The 23522-nt window shown below is 39.5% G+C and overlaps 1 pseudogene; it reads left to right on the forward strand.

The window, feature by feature from the left end:
- The first annotated feature begins 19607 nt into the window (after nt 1-19607).
- Nucleotides 19608-20550, forward strand: LOC133756785 (olfactory receptor 2J3-like; annotated as a pseudogene).
- Nucleotides 20551-23522: the final 2972 nt, after the last annotated feature.

Consider the following 23522-nt stretch of genomic DNA (forward strand, 5'->3'; position numbering starts at 1 on the left):
TTTGCCTTAACCCTATTGCTAACTTAACTATAGCCATAATACCAACACTAACCACTAACTCTAACAAAAACACTAATTGTAGTATAGTCCTAACTCTAATACTAAACCCAATACAACCCTAACCCTAAACCCAACACTAGGCCTTGGCCTAACCCTAACACTAGCCCTAGCCATACCCCTAAACTTTACTCCTATTCACCCTAAACACTAATCATAACAATAACACTAATGCTACCATAGCCCTAGCCCTAAACTTAACCCTAACACTAACCCTAGCCCTGGCCCTAAAACTCACCCTAGCCCTAGTCTTAGTGCAAAGCCAAATCGTAGCCCTATATATAAAAGTAAGCACAAATTCTAGTGATAATCCTTTCATACAGCTCTAATGCTATTCCTAAATCTAATCTAAACCCTAAACCTAACACAAATAGGAGCTATCATCATACCCTCGGCACTAAAAAATAAACTGGTCATACATCAGTATAAGCTTTAAATGAAACTTAACAAACTGAAACATAATCCTACATAGCCCTAGTCATAACCCTACCCCTCAGACTAATCCTGACCCTAATCTTAGCCCTAGCTTTGGTCCTAAGCCTCAACTAGCCCTGGCCATAGTTATATTGCTAAACCAAACTCTAGCCCTTTCCCTAAAATCAACCATGAATTCTAAGAATAACCCAAAGTGTTATATAGCCCTAATCCTAACCCTAAACTTAACCCTAACACTAACACTATCCCTTACCATAAGCCTCACACAAGCCCTAGTATTAGCCTTAGTGCAAAACCTAACCCTAGCCATATACCTAAAAGCAAGCACAAATTTAACAATAACCCTAAGTGTCAAGCAGCCTTAACACTATTCCTTTTTTATTTTTATTTTTTAAACCTTTTATTTAGTGAATGCATATTTCATAGGTACAACTTTAGGAATATAGTGGTTATTTTCCCCATACCCACCCTGCCACCTGACACTATTCCTAATCCTAACCCTAAGCTTAGCTCTAAGCCTCACACTAGCCCTTGCCTTAGACTTTCTGGTAAACCTAACCCCAGTCCTAACAGTAACACTAACCACTAATTCTAACAATTACCCTAACTGTAGTATAGCCCTAACCATAATTTGAAACATAGCCCAAACCACAACTCTAACCCTAGGCCTTGACTTAACCCTAACACTTTTCCTAGCTGACGCTCAAGCCCTAAACATAACTTTACTCCTAACCTTCACCCTAACCATTAATCCTAATCATAACACTAATGCTACCATAATCTGAGCCCTAATCTTAAATCTAAACCTAACCCTAAACCTAACCCTAACCTTCACCATAACCCTAACCCTAGGACTCATCCTAATATAAATAGTCCACCTCACCATTGCCCTGGCACTGAAACAAACTCTAGATGTAACCCTCAGCATAAGTATTAAAACTAAACATAACACTAATTGAAGAGCAGTCATAACCCTAATTAACCATACTACTAACTCCTACCCCTAAGGCTAACCCTAATTCTAAACCTAGCCCATGCCCTGACCCTAAGCCTCAAACTAGCCCTGGACATAACCTTACTGTTGAACCAAACTCTAGCCCTTTCTCTAATATCAACCACAAATTCTAACAATGACACAAAATGTCACATAGCCCTAACTATAATCCTTAACCTAAACCTAACACTAACTTTAACCTTAACCTTAATCCTAACCCTAGACCTAACCCTAACCCTAGCCCAAGCCCTAAGCCTTACATCAGCCCTGGCCTTAGCCTTAGTGTAAAACTCAATTCTAGCCCTGTACCTAAAAACAATCACAAATTCTAAAAATACCCCTGTCACATAGCACTTATACTATTCCTAAACCTAACCCTGATTCTAAACAAAAACCTAGTCCAGATTCTAAGCCTCATACTAGAACTTGCCTTAGCCCTACTGCTAAACCTAACTCTAACCCTAATTTTAACAGTAACCATTATTCTTTTTTTTTTCAGAGACAGAGTTATAGACAGTGAGAGAGAGACAGAGAGAAAGGTCTTCCTTCTGTTGGTTCACTCCCCTAATGGCCGCTACGGCCGGCGCTGTGCTGATCCGAAGCCAGAAGCCAGGTACTTCCTCCCGGTCACCCATGTGGGTGCAGGGACCCAAGCACCTGGGCCATCCTCCTTTGCCCTCCCAGGCCACAGCAGAGAGCTGGACTGGAAGAGGAGCAACCGGGACTAGTACCCGGCACCCCAACTGGGACTAGAACCCTGGGTGTCAGCGCCACAGGCAGAGGATTAGCCAAGAGAGCCATGGCGCCAGCCAACACCAACCATTATTCTAACAATAATCCTAAATGCCGTAAAGCCCTAACCCTAATACAAACCTCACCATAACCATAACCTTAACCCTAAATCTAGGATTCAGCCTAGCCCTACTACTAATAACGTTATTCCTAAACCGAACACTAAACCAAACTGGAACCCTAAACCTAGGCCTGGCTCAAAGCCTCATACTAGTCCTTGCCTTAGGCCTACTGCTAAACCTAACTCTAGCCCTAACCCTAACACTAACCATTAATTCTAACAATTACTCTGACCATAGCATAGCCCTAAACCAAATCCAAACCGAACCCTAACCCTAACCCTCATGCTTGGCCTCAGCCTAAACCTAACACTATCACTAGCTGAAGCTGAAGCCATAGAACTAACTGTGCTCCTAATCTTTACCCTAACCATTAATCCCAGCTATAATACTAATGGTACCACAGCCTTAGCCATAACATTTACTGTAAATATAACTCTAACCCTAACCCTAATTCTAACCTTAACCCTAGCCCTGGCCATAATCCCCACACTAGCCTGGCCTTAACCAAGAGCAAAACCAAACTCCAGCCCTATCCCTAAAACCAAGCCTGAATTTAAACAATAACCCTAAATTTCACATAGCCCTAATGCTATTACTAAACTTCACCCTAGCTGTAACCCTAGTCCTGGTCCTAAGCCTCACACCAGTCCAAGCCTTAGCCTTGGTGCAAAACCTAACTCTAACACCAACCCTAACACTAACCACAAATTCATACAGTTACCCTAACCTTAGCATAGCCTTAAACCTAATTCTAAACCTAATCCTGAACCTCACCTAGGCCTCAGCCTAGCCCTAACACTATTCCCAGCTGATGCACAAGCCCTAAAACTAAATGTACAACGAACCTTCACCCTAACCCTTAATCCTAACTATATCACTAATGGTATTATAGCCCTAGCCCAAATCTTAACCTTAAACTTAACCTTATCCATAACTCTAACATTAACCCTAACCCTAATCCGATCCTAACCTTAACCCTAGCCCAGGCCCTAGACTTCACACTAGACTAGCCTTAGCCTTAGTGCTAAACCTAACTTTAGCCGTATCCCAAAAATCAAGCATGAAATCCAAAAATAAATCTAACTTTCACACAGTTTTAATAATATTCCTAAACCCAAATCTAAACCTAATCCTAAACCCAACCATAACCATAACCTTAAACCTAGCCCTGGATCTAAGCCTCACACTAGACTTTGCCCTAGCCCTACATCTAAACCTAACTCTTGTCCCAACTTTAACACTAACCATTAATTCTAGCAATTACCCTAACTGTAGCATAGCCCTAAACTTAGTTTTAATCCTAACAGTAACTCTAACATTAACCCGAAACCTAACCCTAGGCCTTGGTCAAACCATGACACTATCCCCAGTCGACACTCAAAACCTAAACTTAACTGTACTCCTAATTCATCCTAATGCTTAATCCTAACCATAACACTAATGGTAACGTTGCCCAAGATACAATATTAAACATAAAACTAGCCATAAAACTAACCCTAACCCTAACCCTTACCCTTACCGTAGCCCAGGCCTAAAGGCTCATACTAGCTCTGGAGTTAGCTTTAGTGCTAAACTTAACTCTACACTATCTCTATCACCAACAATGAATTCTAACAGTAACCCTAACTACCACATAACCCTAATACTATTAAAGTTAACCCTAATCCTAACCCTAGTCCTAACCCTAACCTTAATCAAAGGTCTCAACATAACAAAAACAGTAGCCCCCAATTTATTCCAAGCACGAAAGCTAACACTATCCTAATCCTTACTCTAACCATTAAAACTAAACATAGTATTAATTTTAGCATAAATCTTGCTCTAATTCTAATCCTACATTAATCCTAGCCCTAGCCCTGCCCCTAAACCTCATATAATCTGGATTTAAACTTATGCTAAACCTAAATCTAGCCTTATCCCTAACACCAACAAGGAATTCTAACAATAACCCTAATATCACATAACCCTAATGCTATTCTTAACCCTAACACTAGAGCTGGCTTTAAGCATAATAATAGCCCTGGAATAGCCTTACTATATTTTTATATTTTTAAATATTTTTTTTAGTAAGTATAAATTTTCAAAGTACAGTTTATGGATTACAATGGCTTCCCCCCCATAATTTCCCTCCCACCCGCAACCCTCCCCTTTCCCGCTCACTCTCCCCTTCCATTCACATCAAGATTCATTTTCAATTCTCTTTATATACAGAAGATCAGTTTAGTATATATTGAGTAAAGATTTCAACAGTTTGCCCCCACATAGCAACACAAAGTGAAAAAATACTGTTGGAGTACTAGTTATAGCATTAAATAACATTGTACAGCACATTAAAGACAGAGATCCTACATATTTTTTTTAAAAAATAATTAATTTTCTATGCACTTTCCAATTTAGCACCAGGTTTTTTTTTTCATTTTCAATTATCTTTATATACAGAAGATCAATTCAGTATATACTAAGTAAAGATTTCATCCATTTGCACCCACACAGAAACACAAAGTATAAAAATACTGTTTCAGTACTAGTTATAGCATCACTTTACATTAGACAACACATTAAGGACAGATCCCACATGAGATGTAAGTACACAGTGACTCCTGTTGTTGACTTAACAATTTGACACTCTTGTTTATGGCGTCAGTAATCTCCCTAGGCTCTAGTTATGAGTTGGCAAGGCTATGGAAGCCTTTACGGTTCACAGACTTTGATCTTATTCCGATAGGGTCATAGTCAAAGTGGAAGTTCTCTCCTCCCTTCGGAGAAAGGTACCTCCTTCTTAGATGGCCCTGTTCTTTCCACTGGGATCTCACTCGCAGAGATCTTTCAGTTAGGTCTTCTTCTTCTTCTTTTTTTTTCCAGGGTGTCTTGGCTTTCCATGCCTACAGTACTCTCATGGGCTCTTCAGCCAGATCCAAATGCCTTAAGGGCTGATTCTGAGGCCAGAGTGCTATTTAGGACATTTGCCATTCTATGAGTCTGCTGTGTATCCCACTTCCCATGTTGGATCGTTTTTTCCCTTTTTGATTCTATCAGTTAGTATTAGCAGACACTTGTCTTGCTTGTGTGATCCCTTTGACTCTTAGACCTATAGTGTGATAAATTGTGAACTGAAGTTGATCTCTTGGACTAGTGAGATGGCATTGGTACATGCCACCTTGATGGGATTATATTGGAATCCCCTGGCACATTTCAACTTCACCATTTGCGGCAAGTCCGATTGAGCATTTCCCAAATTGTACATCTCTCTCTCTTATTCCCACTCTTATATTTAGCAGGGATCACTTTTCAGTTAAAAGTTAACCACCTAAGAATAATTGTGTGTAAATTACAGAGTTCAACCAATAGTACTAGAACAAAAAAAAAATACTAGAACGGATAAAGTATTACATTGTACATCAACAGTCAGGACAAGAGCTGATCAAGTCACGGTTTCTCATAGTGTCCATTTCACTTCAACAAGTTTCCCCTTTGGTGCTCAGTTAGTTATCATCAATCAGGGAGAACATAGGATATTTGTCCCTTTGGGACTGGTTTAATTCACTCAGCATGATGTTTTCCAGATTCCTCCATCTTGTTGCAAATGACCGGGTTTCATTGTTTTTGACTGCTGTATAGTATTCTATAGAGGACATGTCCCATCATTTCTTTATCCAGTCCACCGTTGATGGGCATTTGGGTTGGTTCCAGGTCTTAGCTATTGTGAATTGAGCTGCAATAAACATTAATGTGCAGACAGCTTTTTTGTTTGCCAAATTAATTTCCTTTGGGTAAATTCCAAGGAGTGGGATGGCTGGGTTGTATGGTAGGGTTCTATTCAGGTTTCTGAGGAATCTCTAGGCTGACTTAAATAGTGGGTTAACCAGTTTGTATTCCCACCAACAGTGGGTTAGTGTCCCTTTTTCCCCACATCCTCTCCAGCATCTATTTTTGGCAGATTTCTGAATGTGAACCATTTTAACCGGGATGAGGTGAAATATCATTGAGGTTTTGATTTGCATTTCCCTGATGGCTACTGATCTTGAACATTTTTTCATGTGTCTGTTGGCCATTTGGATTTCCTCTTTTGAAAAATGTCTATTGAAGTTCTTGGCCCATCTCTTAAGTGGGTTGTATATTTTGATGTTGTGGAGTTTCTTGATTTCTTCGTAGATTTTGGTTATCATCCCTTTGTCCTTTGCATAGTTTGCAAATATTTTATCCCATTCTGTCAGTTGCCTCTTCACTTTCCTGATTGTTTCTTTTGCCACAAAGAAACATCTCAATGTGATGCAATTCCAAATGTTAATTTTGGCTTTGACTGCTTGTGCTTCTGGGGTCTTTTCCAAGAAGTCTTTGCTAGTGCCTATCTCTTGCAGGGCTTCTCAAATGCTCTCTAATAATTTGATGGTATCAGGTCATAGATTTAAGTCTTTAATCCATGTTGACTGAATTTTTGTGTAAGGTGAAAGGCAGGGGTCTTGCTTCATGATTCTGCACGTGGAAATCCAATTTTCCCAGCACCTTTTATAGAATAGACTGTCCTTGCTCCAGGGATTGGTTTTGGATCCTTGATCAAATATAAGTTGGCTGTAGATGTTTGGGTTGATTTCTGGTGTTTATATTCTGTTCCATTGGTCTATCCATCTGTTTCTGTACCAGTATCATGCTGTTTTGATAACTACTGCCCTGTAATATGTCCTGAAATCTGGTATTGTGATGCCTTTGGCTTTCTTTTTGTTGTACAAGATTGCTTTATTTATTCGAAGTCTCCTGTGCCTCCATATGAATTTCAGCATCATTTTTTCCAGATCGGAGAAGAATGTCTTTGGTATCTTGATTGGTATTGCATTGAATGTATAAATTGCTTTTGGGAGAATAGACATTTTGATGATATTGATTATTCCAATCCATGAGCGTGGAAGCACTTTCCATTTTTTGGTATCCTCTTCTATTTCTTTCTTTAAGGTTTTGTAATTTTCATCGTAAAGATCTTTAACGTCCTTGGTTAAGTTTATTGCAAGGTACTTGATTGTTTTTGTAGCTATTGTGAATGGGATTGATCTTAGAAGTTCTTCCTCAGCCATGGCATTGCCTGTGTATACAAAGGCTGTTGATTTTTGTGCATTAATTTTATATCCTGCTACTTTGCCAAACATTTCTATGAGTTCCAATAGTCTCTTAGTAGAGTTCTTTGGATCCCTAAACCCAAAATGTACACAGAAGCCTAAACCCAACACTAACATTAGCCTTGACACTTAAACTAAAGCCTAATATTAATGTTAATCCTAAACCTAGTGAAACCCCATATCTAGGCAGAGCCCTAACGCCAACTCTAACCCTAACCCTAGGCTATATCAAACACTAACCCTGAACCTAACCCAAAAATTTAGGTAAACTTAATGCAAGCTTTGAACCCTAACCTTAACTGTCATCCTAACCCTAACACTTACCCTAACACTAGCCCTAACCCTAACCCTAACCCTAACCCCGTGTACCTAAATTGAAAACTAGAGGTAAACCTAATGCAAGCCCAAACCCTAACCCTAATCATCATCTCAATCCTAACCTTAAACCCTAACCCTAACCCTAACCCTAACCCTAACCCCGTGTACCTAAATTGAAAACTAGAGGTAAACCTAATGCAAGCCCAAACCCTAACCCTAATCATCATCCCAATCCTAACCTTAAACCCTAACACTAACCCTAACCCTAATAAAACCCAAAACTCAAACATATCCCTAACCATAACCCTAAACCTAACCCTAGGCAAAAACCAAACCCTAACACTAACCCAAATCTGAACCCTAAAGCAAAACCTAACACAAGCCCGAACCATAACTCTAACACTCATCCTAATCTTAACCTTATACCCTAATCCTAGATCTAACTCTAATGGAACCCCAACCATTAACATAGTCCTAACACTAATCCTAACTCTAACCCAAGCCCAATTTCTAACCCTAACCCTAAACCTAAATCTGAACACTAGGCAGAAGCCTAACCCTAACACTAACACTAGCCCTAAATTTTACCAAAAACACTAACCCTAACCCTAAACCTAATGAAACCCCAATCCTAAATACAGCCCTAACCCTAATCCCAACCCTAGACCAAAGCCAAATCTTAACCACAACCATAATCCAAAACCTATAGGAAAACCTAACACAAGTCCTAACCTTAATCTCAACCCTCACCCTAACGGTAACCATGCACCCTAATCCTAACTGTAACTCTAACAAAACTCCAAACATTAGTGCAGCCCTAACCATAACCCCAACTCTAGAGCCAGCATCAACCTAATGGTACCCCAAGCCTAAACTTGAACACTATCCAGAAGCCTAACCCTAACACCAAACACTATCATTAGCCTTAAACCTTAACCCTAAACCCTAACACTATCCCTAACTCTAATGAAACCCCAAACCTAAGCAATGCCCTAATCCTAAATCGAAACTGAACTCTAAGCCAAAAATTAAAAAAAGAACTTGAACCTAACCTGAAAACTATAATAAACCTAATGCAACCCTAATCATCATTCTAACCCTAACCCCAACCCCAAACCATAATGCTAACCCTAATGATGATGAAACCTGAAACCTAAGCACATCCATTACCTAACACTAACCTTAGGCCAAAACCAAACCCTAACCTGAACCTGAACCCTATATGTAAGAATAACACAAGCCCTGGTTGGCGCCGCAGCTCACTTGGCTAATCCTCAGCCTGCGGCACCAGCACCCTGGATTCTAGTCCCGGTTGGGGCACCAGATTCTGTCCCAGTTGCTCCTCTTCCAATCCAGCTCTCTGCTGTGGCCCAGGAAGGCAGTGGTGGATGGCCCATGTGATTGGGCTCTGCACCCCCATGGGAGACCAGGAGGAAGCACCTGGCTCCTGGCTTCAGATTGGCGCAGCGCACTGGCTGCCACATGCCGGCCATAGCGGCCTTTTAGGGGGTGAACCAAAGGAAAAAGGAAAACCTTTCTCTCTGTCTCTCTCACTAACTCTGACTGTCAAAAAAAAAAAAAAAACACGAGCCCTAACCCTAACATAAACTCTCATCATATCCATAACCCTACAACTTAATCTTAACCCTAACTAAACCCAAACATTAATGTATATCTAACCCTAACCCTAACTCTAACCATAAACCCTAAACTCTAACCCTAACCCTGAACAGAATCTGATAGGTCAACCTAATGCAAGCCAAATCTTAACCCTAAACCTCATCCTAAACTTAACTTTACACCCTAATCCTAACCCTAACCATAGAAACCCCAAACATTAGCATATCTCTAACCTTAACCCTAACTTTATCCATAACCCAAACCCTAACCCTAACCCTAAACCCTAACACTAATGAAACCCAAAACCTAAGCATATCTTTAACCCTTTTTTTTTTTTAAATTTTTGGCCAGGCCGAGTTAGACAGTGAGAGAGAGAGAGAGAGTTATAGACAGTGAGAGAGAGAAAGGTCTTCCTTCCATTGGTTCACTCCCCTAATGGCCACCACAGCCGGGCCTGTGCGGATCCGAAGCCAGGAGCCGGGTACTTCCTCCCTGTCTCCCATGCGGGTGCAGGGACCCAAGCACTAGGGCCATCCTCCACTGCCTTCCTGGGCCACAGCAGAGAGCTGGACTTGAAGAGGAGAAACCAAGATAGTACCCAGTGCCCCAACCGGGACTAGAAACTGGGGTGCCAGTGCCGCAGGCAGAGGATTAGCCAAGCGAGCCACAGCACAGGCCACAATATCTTTTACCTTAACTGGAACCCTAACCTAAGGCCAAAACCAAACCCTAACTCTACAGGTAAATCTAATGCAAACCCAAAATTAACCCTAACACTCATCCTAACCTTAAACATACACCTTAATTCAACTCTAATCCTAATGAAATTCCAAATATTAGCATAGCCCTAACACTATCCCTAACCCTAACCTTAAGCCTAAAACCTGAGCCATAACCAGAAGTCTAACCCTAATACTAACACTAGCCCTAGCACTTACCTTAATCCTAACACTAACCATAAAACTAATGAAACCCCAGACCTAAGCATAACCCTAACAATAACCCTTATCCTTTCCTTAGGCAGAAACCAAACCCTAACCCTAAATCTAAAAAAATACTATATTTAAACCAGTACAAACCAAACTCAAAATCTAACCATCATCCTAAATCTAACCCTAAATCCTAACACTAGCCCTAACCCTAAAAAAACCTAAAGCCTAAGCATAGAAATATCATAACCCAAACCCTAGTCCAAACAAAATCCTAACCCTAACCCTAAACCAAACCAGTAAGTCAATCTAATGCAAGCCCGAATATTAACCCTAAAAGTTGTGCTAACCATAATCCTACATCCTAATTCAAACCATAGTCTTAATGAAACTGCAAACATTAACATAGGCCATAACTTTAACGCTAAATCTAACCCTAGCCCAAACCCATTCTTAACCCTAAATCTAAATCCGAAACCTAGCCAAAGCCTAACTTAACATAAATACTAGCCTTAGCACATACCATAAACCCTAACACTAATGCTAACTCTAATGAAATTCAAACCTAAGCTTAGCTCTAACCCTAACCCTAACCCTATGTCAAAACCAAACCCTAATCTACCCTAACCTGTACCCTGTGGGAAAACCTAACACAAGCCCAAACCTTAGCCCTAACCTGCATCCTAACCATAACCCTACAACAAAATCCTAACCCTTACCATAACAAAACCACATTAACCTAACTCTAACCCTAGCCTGAACCCTAACCGTAATGCTAAGCCTTAGCCCAAACCCAAGCCAGAAACCTAACCTTAACATGAATACTAGTACTAACACTTACACTAAACCCTAACAATAACTCTAACTCTAATGAAACCCAAAACCAAATCATAGCCTTAACCCTGGCACTAACCCTAGGTTGAAATCAAACCCTGACTCTAAACCTAACCCCAAATCTATAAGCAAATCTAACACAAGACCAAATCCTAACCCTAATCATCATCCTAACCCTAAAACTAACCCTTTACCCTAACAAAAACTGAAATCTAACAATACCCCAAGCCTAACCTTAACCCTAAACCTAATCCTAGGCCAAAACCAAAGCCTAACCCTAACACAAATCTTATAGGTAAACACAAGCCTAAGCTTAACCCTAACCCTCATCCTAACCTTAAACCTACACCCTAATCCTAACGAAACCACAAACATTAGCATAGCCCTTACCATAACCCCAACTCTAACACAAGCCCAAATTTTAACTCTAACATAAGCATAAACCTAAACTCTAACCAGAGGCCTAACTCTAACATTAACAGTAGCCCTAATACTTACCCTAAACTGTAACACTATCCCTATCCCTATGAAAGTCCAAACCTAAGCATAGCCCTAATCCTAATCCTAGGCCAAAATCAAACTCTAACCCTGAACCTAACCTGAAAAGTTTGGGCTTACACAAACCCGGACTCTTACACTGTCATCATAACCTTAATACTAACCATAACCCTAACAAAACACAGAACCTAATCTTATTCTTAACCCTAACCCTACCCCTAACACTAAGCCAAAATCAAACCCTAACCCTAACCCAAGCTGAACCCTCTAGATAAATGTAACACAAGCCCAAAGCTTAACCCTAACTCATCTTAATCATAACCCTACACCCTTATCCTAACCCTAACCCTAATGAAACTCCAAAGATTATAATAGCCCTAACTCTAACCCAAACTCTAATCCTAGCCAGAACACTAACTCTAACTCTATGCTAAATCCCGAACCCTAGCCTGAGGCCTAACCTTAACACTAACAATAGCCCTAGCACTCTAAACTCTAACACTAACCCTAACCATAACCCTAATGAAACCCTAAACCTTGTCATAGCTCTAACCCCAACCCTAACCCTAGGCCTTAACCAAACCCTAATCCTAAACCTATCCTGGAAACTATAGGTAAACCTGTAAACTTAATTCTAACCACAATCCTAATCCTAACCCTGAAACAGAAAAGAGAAGGGAAGAAACAAATAAATAACATTAGAGATGAGGCCGGAGCCACAGCTCAATAGGCTAATCCTCCGCCTGCAGCACTGGCACACCGGGTTCTAGTCCCAGTCAGGGCACCAGATTCTGTTCCGGTTGCCCCTCTTCCAGGCCAGTTCTCTGCTGTGGCCCGGGAGTGCAGTGGGGGATGGCCCAAGTGCTTGGGCCCTGCACCCCATGGGAGACCAGGATAAGCACCTGGCTCCTGCCTTCAGATCAGGTGTGCAGCGCGCCAGCTGCAGCGGCCATTGGAGGGTGAACCAACGGCAAAGGAAGACCTTTCTCTCTGTCTCTCTCTCTCACTGCCCACCCTGCCTGTAAAAATAAATAAATAAATAAATAAAAAAGAATTAAAAACATTAGAGGTGAAAAAGGAAATGTAATAGAAATCAACAAACAACAAATGCTGGTGAGGATTTTGGGGAAAAAGTAACCTAATCCACTGTTAATGGGAATGTAAACTTGTGCAGCCACTGTGAAGACAGTATGGGGATACCTCAGAAATCTGAATATAGACCTACTATATTATCCAGCCATCCTACTCCTGGGAATGTACCCAAAGAAAATTAGATCAGCATATAATCCAGCTCTCTTCTATGTCCTGGGAGAGCAGTAGAAGATGGTCCAAATAAATCTTTAAAATAATTTAAGCAACATTGCCTACTGGGGGAAAATGCTGGACTTCATCATGATGTGTTATCTTTATAAGATATTTTTATGATTTGTTTATTTATTTGAAAGAGTTCAGAGAGAATGAAAGATAAAGATAATCTTCCATCTGCTGGTTCACTGTCCAAATAGCTGCAATGACTAGGACTGGAATAGGCCAAAACCAGGATATAAGAATTTCATCCTGGTCTCCCACATGGGTGACAGGTTTCCAAGCACTTGGGCCATCTGCTGATACTTTCCTAGGGGTATTAGAAGAAAACTGGATCTAAAGTAGAGCAGCCTGGGGCCGGTGCCTTGGCACAGTTGATTAATCCTCCACCTGCGGCGCCAGCATCCCATATGGGCACCAATTCTAGTCCCGGCTGTTCTTCCAATCTGGCTGTCTGCTGTGGCCTGGGAAAGCAGTGGAAGATGGCCCATTTCCTTGGGTCCCTGAACCCTCATGGGAGATCTGTAAGAAACTCCTGGATCCTCGTGGCTTCAGACTGGCACAACTCCAACCTTTGCAGCCAACTGGGGAGTGAACAAGCGGATGGAAGACTTCTCTCTGCCTCTCCTTCTCTCTCTGTTTAACTGTGACTTTCAAATGAAAAAACAAGCAAACAAAAGAAAATAAATATTTAATTTCTCAACTGCAAATCTGTCATATATATTTCTGACCTTTTTTTTTAAAAAAAATTTCTTTTCATATGCGATGCCAGGACTGCAGGTGGCGGCTTTACCCGCTACACCACAGCACCGGACCCAAGTGTTTTTTTTTTTTTAATACCTAAAAGAAAGAATAATAAAATTGAGGTATGATTGTTTGTTATAAAATCAGTTCTATTTAAAATTGACTTTATTTAAAAATCACTATAATGGCACCTAACAGGAATTGAGTGAATATGCTACAGGCACTATGGGGAATGCTTACCCATTTTTTTCTTATTGAGTCTCCACAACAATTCCTGTTTCTGAAATGAAAAATCATTTATTGGTACCCATAGCAAATGGAAAGGAAAGCACTTGGTCATTCTTAAAATCACTCAATTGTATAGGTGGCCTTATTATAATGTGATACCGTTTCCATACCAAGATTTTCTTTAGTACAAGGGCAATATTTTAGAGGAAAGATTGAACAATTTAAGCATGTTCATTAATTGATAACTTACCAATTTTTTTTACATCAACAACTCAAGTAATGAGTACTGACTGAAAAGCACAGTTAATTTCACTTTTTGAACATTTTGACTAAGCTTTTAAACAACACTTTAGAAAAAATGTTGGGGGCAGTGTTGTGGTACAGAGCTCTCACCCTGTATCAAAATGCCTGTTTTAGTCCTAATTGCACTACTTCCAATCCAGTTACCTGCTAATGTGCCTGGGAAGGCATTGGAAGGTGATTCAAGTACTTGGGCCTGTACTGCCCAAATGGTAGAACTGGATGGAGTACCTAGCTCATGGCCTTGACCTGTCCCAGCCCTGAAAGTTGTGACTGTTTGGGAAGTGAACCAGCAGATGGAAGAGCTCTTTCTCTCTGTTTCTCCCTCTTTCCCTGTCATTCTGTCTTTAAAATAAATAAATCTGGCTAAAAAGAAAAATGTTTCATAAACATGAAACAGTTTTGCTACGGTTTTAGGGTTTAGGAGGTGAAGTTCTGAGTTGTATTTTGGGTTTCAGAGATTGCTTTTATCACTTATGCAGTGTTCAACTGGACTTGATTTTGGAACTATCTGGCAGACAAATATGGAACTCAAATTAGCAAGGCACAGATATATAATTTAGTTTTCTTCAAATATGGCATGACTTCAATCACCATCCATTTAATCTACTGAATATGTTTGCCTCAAACTCAATCATTAGAATAATGAAACATTGAGGAAAAATGCTAGTTATTCAAGACAGCACCATCATATCCTTGTAATAACACTCAAAGCATTTAACTCAGTGATGGTCAGATTAGGAACTTACTGTCATTTTATTACAGCAATGTGGCATCATGCTGAAGGCATTCCTGCAAAACCATTCTAACCAGAGTAACTCCTTGAAGGGCATTAATTACCCATTTGGGATTTACCCTCCCCATGGCCTCAGTCTAAGAAAATGAGTCACATTCTTCTTTTGTTTCAGAAAGGCCCTGTTTATGCTAAGATAAGGCTCCACCCCTTGAAACAATGAGTGCCCTCATGAGTTTCTCCTTCTGGCAACCAAATCCTGTTACTGGACTCAAGGCTCTCTCTTCTGTGTCAGTGATTATCACAGTTATTTTCAGACTCTGTTTTCCTAACTTGATTTAGTAAGTAATAATCTGTGATAGGGACAACAATTTGTATTGGTGAATTCAAAGAGATCAGCGATCAATCAGTGCATACATGATGAGGACACAGGTTGGGAAGACAGTAGACAGGGAGTGTGGACAGACACAGGAAGGACAGAAGTTAGGAGTTCTAAAGGACTGCTGAAGCAGTGGCTAAGACTACAGAAGAAGTAATACGATAAGAATCAAGGAGCTGTCCAGGGTCATGATGATGGTGAAAAGGGATAATTTTCCATCATGTAATGCTTGATTTCCAGAACTACAGACGATAATTTCTTCACGGCCATGACAGCAACTTTTGGTAAGGTCTTCACTTCTCACACTTCCAGTAAGAAGAAAATCAAATAATATATTGCCTACCATTTCACCATGTGAATTTGATAGCATGCTTCGTTTCTTATCCAATATAGCTTTCTAACTTATCTACATAAGAATGCTGAAAAATAGTTCATGTAATGAATGAAAATGTCTCACAGCATTCATTTTGTCTTAGTCAATGTCCTAAGTCATGCAGACAACTGGAGAAGTTAATCACATGTACATCCGAGGAAACACAACATTTGTACACTATTCATGATGTATTATATCCCATTCTCAGGAAACCAAAGGAAGTTTCCTGGAAGATGTCCATCATGCCTCAAGTGGCAGTGATCTGTAAGGGAAGTAATCTTCACAATTTACTGTTTGAGCCGGCACCGTGGCTCACTAGACTAATCCTCCGCCTTGCGGCGCCGGCACACCGGGTTCTAGTCCCGGTCAGGGCACCGATCCTGTCCCAGTTGCCCCTCTTCCAGGCCAGCTCTCTGCTGTGGCCAGGGAGTGCAGTGGAGGATGGCCCAAGTCCTTGGGCCCTGCACCCCATGGGAGACCAGGAGAAGCACCTGGCTCCTGCCATCGGATCGGCGCGGTGCGCCAGCCACAGCGCGCCTACCGCAGCGGCCATTGGAGGGTGAACCAACGGCAAAAAGGAAGACCTTTTTCTCTGTCTCTCTCTCACTGTCCACTCTGCCTGTCAAAAAAAAAAACAAAACAATTTACTGTTTGACTATTGGTATCTTTTAATTACTCCTGGCCTCGTTTACAGGAATTGCATTTATTGAACATTAGCAGTTATGAGGCCACCCAGAGAGGTATCCACAAGTTATTTTTTTTTTTAATTCTCTCTGTTTGTATCATAGCCTATTAGGGTGAGTGAGAACAGGAAATTGCCTTTGCAGAAGGAGGTTACCAGCAGAATGTTGCGAAGCTATAGGATGTAAATAATTTGGAGACAAAAAGGGTTATTTATACAATGAGTTACTGTGCCTTTCCATAATGACTATATGATAAATTCAAATAATAATGTTTTCTATGAAAGCCCAAAAGCCTGTAGAGAAAAAGTATCACCTATTTGTAAAACCTCCTTCATTATTTAATAAAAGGGTAACAATCATTTTAGCAGTATATTAAATGACAACAAAAACCAATGTGATTTTGTATTGTTTAACAAAAAGGTAACTATCAGTACCTCTGTATATTAAGTGACAAAAAGCAATTTAATTTTTTCAATAAATATTTGCAATTCTTTTTTAAATGGGAGAATAAAAGTATGTGATAGTTGTATTGTATGCCAAAAGTTAAAATACTGTCTATGTTATATTCCTAGAGAAAAAGAATCATGTAGAAACATTCTTGTATTCCTGTGGTTCAAATTTCTCAGCCCAGTATATACATACTCTCAGTCCTATGACCTATAGTCAGGTTCCTCTCTTTTCTCCTACCCTATCACTCCTTCCATCTTCTGTGCCATCTCACTGAATTTTATCTATCTTCCCCTAAAGCTTTCATTTCAAATTTAGTAATTTGAATTACATTCACAATTCTTTTTTTCCTTTTTAAAAATATTTTATAAGTATATATTGAATAGATCATGAATTTCATAGATATGATTCAAAGAATATGATGGTCATTCTTTAAGAATGATTCTAGGGGGCTTTGCTGTGGCATAGCAGGTAAAGCTGCCACCTGCAGTGCTGGTATACATTATGGGCACCGGTTCAAGTCTCAGCTACTCCACTTCCAATCCAGCTCTCTGCTATTGCCTGGGAAAACAGTGAAGATGGCCCGAGCTCCTGGGCCCCTGCACCAGACGTGGAGGGAGCTCCTGGCTCCTCGCTTCAGATCGGCACAGATCCAGTTGTTGTGGCAATCTGGGGAGTGAACCAGCAGATGGAAGACCTTTCTTTCTCTCTCTCTGCCTGTACTCTCTGTGTGTAACTATGCCCTTCAAATAAATAAATATTTTTTAAAAGAATGATCCTATTACTGTACTCCCTAAATTGTTAGCTTTGTTCATATCATGAGTAATCATAAGTTTATGTGCATTTGGCTTTGTCTCTTTTTTTGGTATCTCCACTATTTTACTTTTCATTTAGAACTAAGTTTTGAGTGTAAGTGAGCAAATCCTATATAAGATTTTCTCTATAAGCACACATAATTCAGTCTAAATATTTTCTACTCGATATGAACATTTTGAAATAACATCTAAATTTGATATTTTTCATCCTGTTTTTTTTAAAAGATTTACTTTAAAAAAAAAGATTTACTTATTTATTTTAAAGTCAGAGCCACAGAGAGGGAGAGACAAAAAGAGAGTGATCTTCCATCTTCTGGTTCACTCCCAAGTGGCTGAGCTATAAAGAAGCCAGGATTAGGAACTTCATCTGGGTCTCCAATGTGAGTTGCAGGGGCCCACTTGCTTGGATCATTTTCTGCTGCTTTCCCCAGACCATTGCAATGGGAGAATGGGAGAATACAGGACATCAACAGGGGCCCTTAAGGGATGCCAACATCACAAATAGCAGTGTTATCCACTAGGCCACCCACAAAGCAGGTCCCCACTCATCCTATATTTTCATCTATAAGTAAGATTATCAGGACTGCCATTTTTATGTTAATTATTATTTTTCCAATGAGTACAATCATATAGATGGAAATAACTTGAAATTATTAAAAAGAAAAACAAAAATACTTATTTGCTAAAAAAGAACAGTTTCTTGGACATTGTATTCTCAAGTTAGATTAGCACATTTTTCAATTTTTTCTTAGGATAAGTCAGAAGATCTTGATAGTTAAGATGTTTTTTATCCTATAGTAAGACAATTATATGGATGAAATATAAAACTTTTAAAATTATTTTATATTTACATTTAGGAATGTTATATTATGATAAATATTCAAATTGATAAAAGCATTGAAAAAGTAGCGTAAAAACATTCACTGCTTATTAAGAGTTAGCATTAGTAGAGTTTTTTTTCTCTTAAAAGCTTTGTTCTGTCACCTATTACCTGATTTTTTGATATTTCTTAACTAATACAGAGACTTCATGTTCCTTTACTCATGAGTATTTCAGTGTTCATTGTCTTTGAACAATAAATTATGTTACATCTTTACAGTTACCAAAGTCAGCAAATGCAATGAGATTAATATTATTATTTGTTTAATAGTCCATATGAATTCTAACATTTCAGTAATTTCATAAATAGCCTTTTCTCAAGTCTGTGTTCTTATACTTAGGTATCAAATTCCATTGATCTCTTTTGATCTGGGCCAGTTTCTCCACCCTAATTTATCTTCAATGGCCATTATATTTTTGAAGAATATTAGAAAACTATTTCATTTCATTTTGAATCTGTATCAAGTTTGTTCATTATTAGAGTTAAGGAGTATATATTTTGCAACAATATCACTGAAGTCACAATCATGTCCTCTTTAGAAAATCACATTAGTAACTAGTTGCATTGATTTGTCCTAATATTAGTGATGTTAATATTGCTCACATGGTGATGAAATTAGCGATCGGCTTTTTTTTTTTTTTACTGTAAAGTTTACTGTTTTTTTTTTTTGCTAGAAAAATAAATGATAAAATGCAACATCAGGAAATAATTTTAAAACTGTAAATTTTCTACTCCTAGCCAAATTTTTTTCTACAAGTGTTTGATCCATTTGTGTTTTTCTAACTCCATCCTTTATTGCCTATTTGTTAATTAGGCTGTCAGTATATGGAATAATTGGCTTCATCATGTATTTATTTCTTTTATTTTTGTTGTAGTCTGAGCTTGAGAATTCTTAGTTGTTCAAATCAATTACAACCATAGTTCCTATTAATGCTAAAGTTGTCCAGGAATTGAATAGTGGGTAGCCCTCCCAGTTAACTTTTACTTCTGCTTAGCAGTCCCCATGATTCTTGGAAAATTTGTTTACTTTTTTGAACTTATGTGATTTTTTTTCCACAGGCAACAAAAAATGAATGACAATGGAAAATGTCAATTCTAGTTCTAAAGACTACTTTATTCTTCTGGGATTTTCAAGTTGGCCTCACCTGGAAGTAGCTCTCTTTGTGATGATCTTGATTTTCTACTTGATGACACTCATAGGCAACCTGTTCATCATCATCCTGTCATACCTGGACTCTCATCTCCACACTCCTATGTACTTCTTCCTCTCAAACCTCTCTTTTCTGGATCTCTGCTACACCACCAGCTCCATCCCTCAGTTGCTGGTTAACCTCTGGGGCCCAGAGAAGACCATCTCTTACACTGGCTGCATGATTCAGCTTTACTTTGTCCTTGCATTGGGAGCCACAGAGTGTGTCCTTTTGGTGGTGATGTCCTATGACCGTTATGCAGCTGTATGTAGACCTTTGCATTACACTGCCATCATGCACCCTCGTTTCTGCTATTTATTGTCTGTAGTTTCTTGGCTAAGTGGTTTTACTACCTCAGCCCTTCACACCCTCTTTACCTTTTGGATACCCCTGTGTGGACATCATCAAGTGGATCACATTTTCTGTGGAGTCCCAGCACTGTTGAAATTATCCTGTGTTGATATCCATGCTAATGAGCTGACACTCCTTGTCACTAGCTCTATTTTTGTTCTCATACCTCTTATACTCATTGTCACATCCTATGGTTCCATTGCCCAGGCTGTATTGAGAATGCAATCCACCACTGGATTTCAGAAAAATTTTGGGACATGTGGCACCCATCTGCTGGTTGTATCACTCTTTTTCATTCCTGCCACGTGCATATATCTCCAGCCACCATCAGAAAATTTTCAAGACCAAGGCAAGTTCATTGCCTCTTTTATACTGTTGTGACACCAAACCTTAACCCTCTAATCTACATTAGAAACATCTAATCTACATCAGAAACAAGGATGTAAGAGGGGCCTTAACTAGACTAATGGGATGAGAATTGTACACTTTTGGTGTTAACAGTGTAATAAAGCATCTATTCGCCAATCATGCATCCTTTCAGCAACTACTCTTTCATTCATTCACTCTTTGCTGTGCTGTGTGGGAAGGTATGCCTCCATATTGTTCTCCTGTGAAGAAAACAGGATCAACAAAGAACAAAGATTTTTCTTTTCCTATGACATAAGCTTAATGAATCCAAGGAAAACTTTTCTTAATTGAGAATGAGTCTTGGGATTTGTTATAAATATTGATTAAAAGGCAATTTAAAGTGCCTATGGAAAGGCATTTATATAATCAATTAAAAATCTCTGTAATATGTGTTTTCTTTTTTTTGCTTCTTAGTCATTATACTGTGTCCTCTATCTTTGCTTTAAAGGAATTGTGAAATACCATAAATATTTCCCCATCACCACTTTTCCTATTTGAATAATAAGCATTGAGAGAAATTTTGTTCAATATTCTTTATGTCACAATATCAGTAGTAAGAAAATAATTTTTATGAATTTCAACAAGAATGAATCTGAAATACTGCATCTGAAACAATCATCCCATATCTCCTTTTGCAAGGCAGTTAGAGGAAGCTCTGACATACAGCTTATAAAGTAATGGTTATCACAGGTTAAATATAATTTAAATAGATTGTTTGGAATGTCTGAATATTCTAAGGAGTTTTAAAGATTATGTGAAGCAGGTAGTGAATCGGCCTCTAAAAATGACTTGTAATGAATGGGATGTTTCAAAAGAATTACTTGAAAATACATTTGAGGGACTGGCATTATGGTGTAGCTGATAAAGCTGCCATTTGTAATGCTGGCATTTGCTATTGGAGCCAGTATGGTCCTGGCTGCTCCACTTCTGTTCCACTTCCCTACTAACCACATAAGAAAAACAGCAGAAAATGGCTCTAGTCTGTGGGCCCCTGTCACCTATGTGGGAGAGTTGGATGCAATTCCTGGCTTTAGCCTCAGCTAGCACTGGCTGTTGAAGAAATCTGGGGAGTGAATCAATGGGTGGAAGATCTTTCTCTATCTCTTCTCTCTCTGCAAGTCTGACTTTCAAATAAATAAATAAGTTTTAAAATAAAAATACACTTGAGGGGCCGGTGCTGTGGTGTATTGGGTAAAGTTGCTGGCTTTGACCATGCCGGCATCCCATATGGGTGCCAGTTGGTGCCCTGGCTACTCTGCTTCCAATCTAATTTACTATTAATTGACTTAGAAAAACAATGAAGGGTGGCCCAAGTGTTTGGGTCCATGCTACCCACATGGAAAACCCAGATGAAGCTCCTGATTTCTGTTCAGCCATGTGTGAACCAGTGAATGGAGGATATCTCTCCCTCTCTCTGTAATTCTGACTTTCAAATGAATAAATATATCTTTTTAAAAATACATTTGAAAAACATTTGCAATAAAGACTGTTAGGTGGGGGGGCGGAGCCAAGATGGCGGATAGTGAGGACGTTCTCCGTAGTTTGGGAAAATAAAGTTTCATAAAAGTGGAATTACTATAGCCTCAGGAAAAGACTCAAGAAAAAAACTGCAGAGGAAACGCTTCCAGATCTAGTGGATGTGACACAGAGGACCTACAGGGAGCCCACCGTGTGGAAACCCAACCGCGGGAGACAAGCCGCAGAATCTCGCCAGTGCGGGAACGAACGGAAGGTAAGACAAAGACGTCAGAAACCTGAGACATTGGGGGGAAAAGCAGAGGCATCTCTCTTCACTCAGCAAGCAAAACAAAGAGCAGGCACCATTTTATATATGTAAAGCGCCACCAAGGAGTTCACAAACTCAGTAATTTTGGAACTTTGGTGAAATTTGAGAACACATTGAGGGCTGCATAAACTCTTTGTGTTGTCCCAGGGGTAGATCAAACGAATACTCACAGTGGCCAGATTTCAACTACCCTCAATTCCACTCATCTGTGCCGAATTACTTCCCAACTGAGTCAAAAAAAAAAAAAAAAGAGAGAGAGAGAGAGAGAAAGATCCAGCAAGGAGCAAGGGATTGAACAATCTGGGTGAGTCGCTTTTTGCACAGCCTTAAACCTGAAAAATCAAGCGAAGCTCTCTGGCCACACCCATCACAGCCTCTAAGGATCCATCAAAGCAGACAGCCCACTTAGAGGCATAGTATAACGAGAAAAAAAAAACACCACAGCCAAAAAAAAAAAAAAAACCATAAATTATCTCCAACATGCCAAACAACAAATGTAGAAACCGAGGTAACAAGAGCAAGGAAGACACTATGATGCCCCAAATGAACAAGACACCCCAATCAAAGATTACGAAGATGAAGAGATAGAGGAAATGCAAGAAGCAGATCTCAAACATTGATAAGAACATTGAGAAGTTCTCAAAAACAAATTCTTGAACTACAGAAATCCTTAATGGACAAGATAGAAAATCTCTCCCATGAAAATGAAATATTAAGGAGGAATCAAAATGAAATGAAACAACTAGTAGAACAGGAAACTGTGATAGTGACAAAAAACCACAATGAAATGAAGAACTCAATAGATCAAATGACAAACACATTAGACAGCCTTAAAAACAGAATGGGTGAAGCAGAAGAGAGAATATCGGAATTAGAAGACAGAGAACAGGAAAGGAAACAGTCAAATCAAAGAAAAGAAGAGGAAATCAGAAATCTAAAAAATACTGTCAGGAATCTACAGGATACTATTAAAAAAACCAACATTCGGGTTCTAGGAGTTCCTGAAGGCATGGAGAGGGAGAAAGGATTAGAAGGCATTTTCCGTGAGATACTAGCAGAAAATTCCCCAGGTTTGGAGAAGGACAGAGACATCCTAGTACAGGAAGCTCATAGAACCCCTAATAAACGTGACCAAAAGAGATCCTCACCACGACACGTCGTAATCAAACTCACCGCAGTGAAACACAAAGAAAAGATCCTAAAATGTGCAAGAGAGAAACGCCAGATTACTCTCAGAGGATCTCCAATTAGAC

Source organism: Lepus europaeus, chromosome 3 (genome assembly GCF_033115175.1).
Source record: "Lepus europaeus isolate LE1 chromosome 3, mLepTim1.pri, whole genome shotgun sequence".
NCBI lineage: Eukaryota > Metazoa > Chordata > Mammalia > Lagomorpha > Leporidae > Lepus > Lepus europaeus.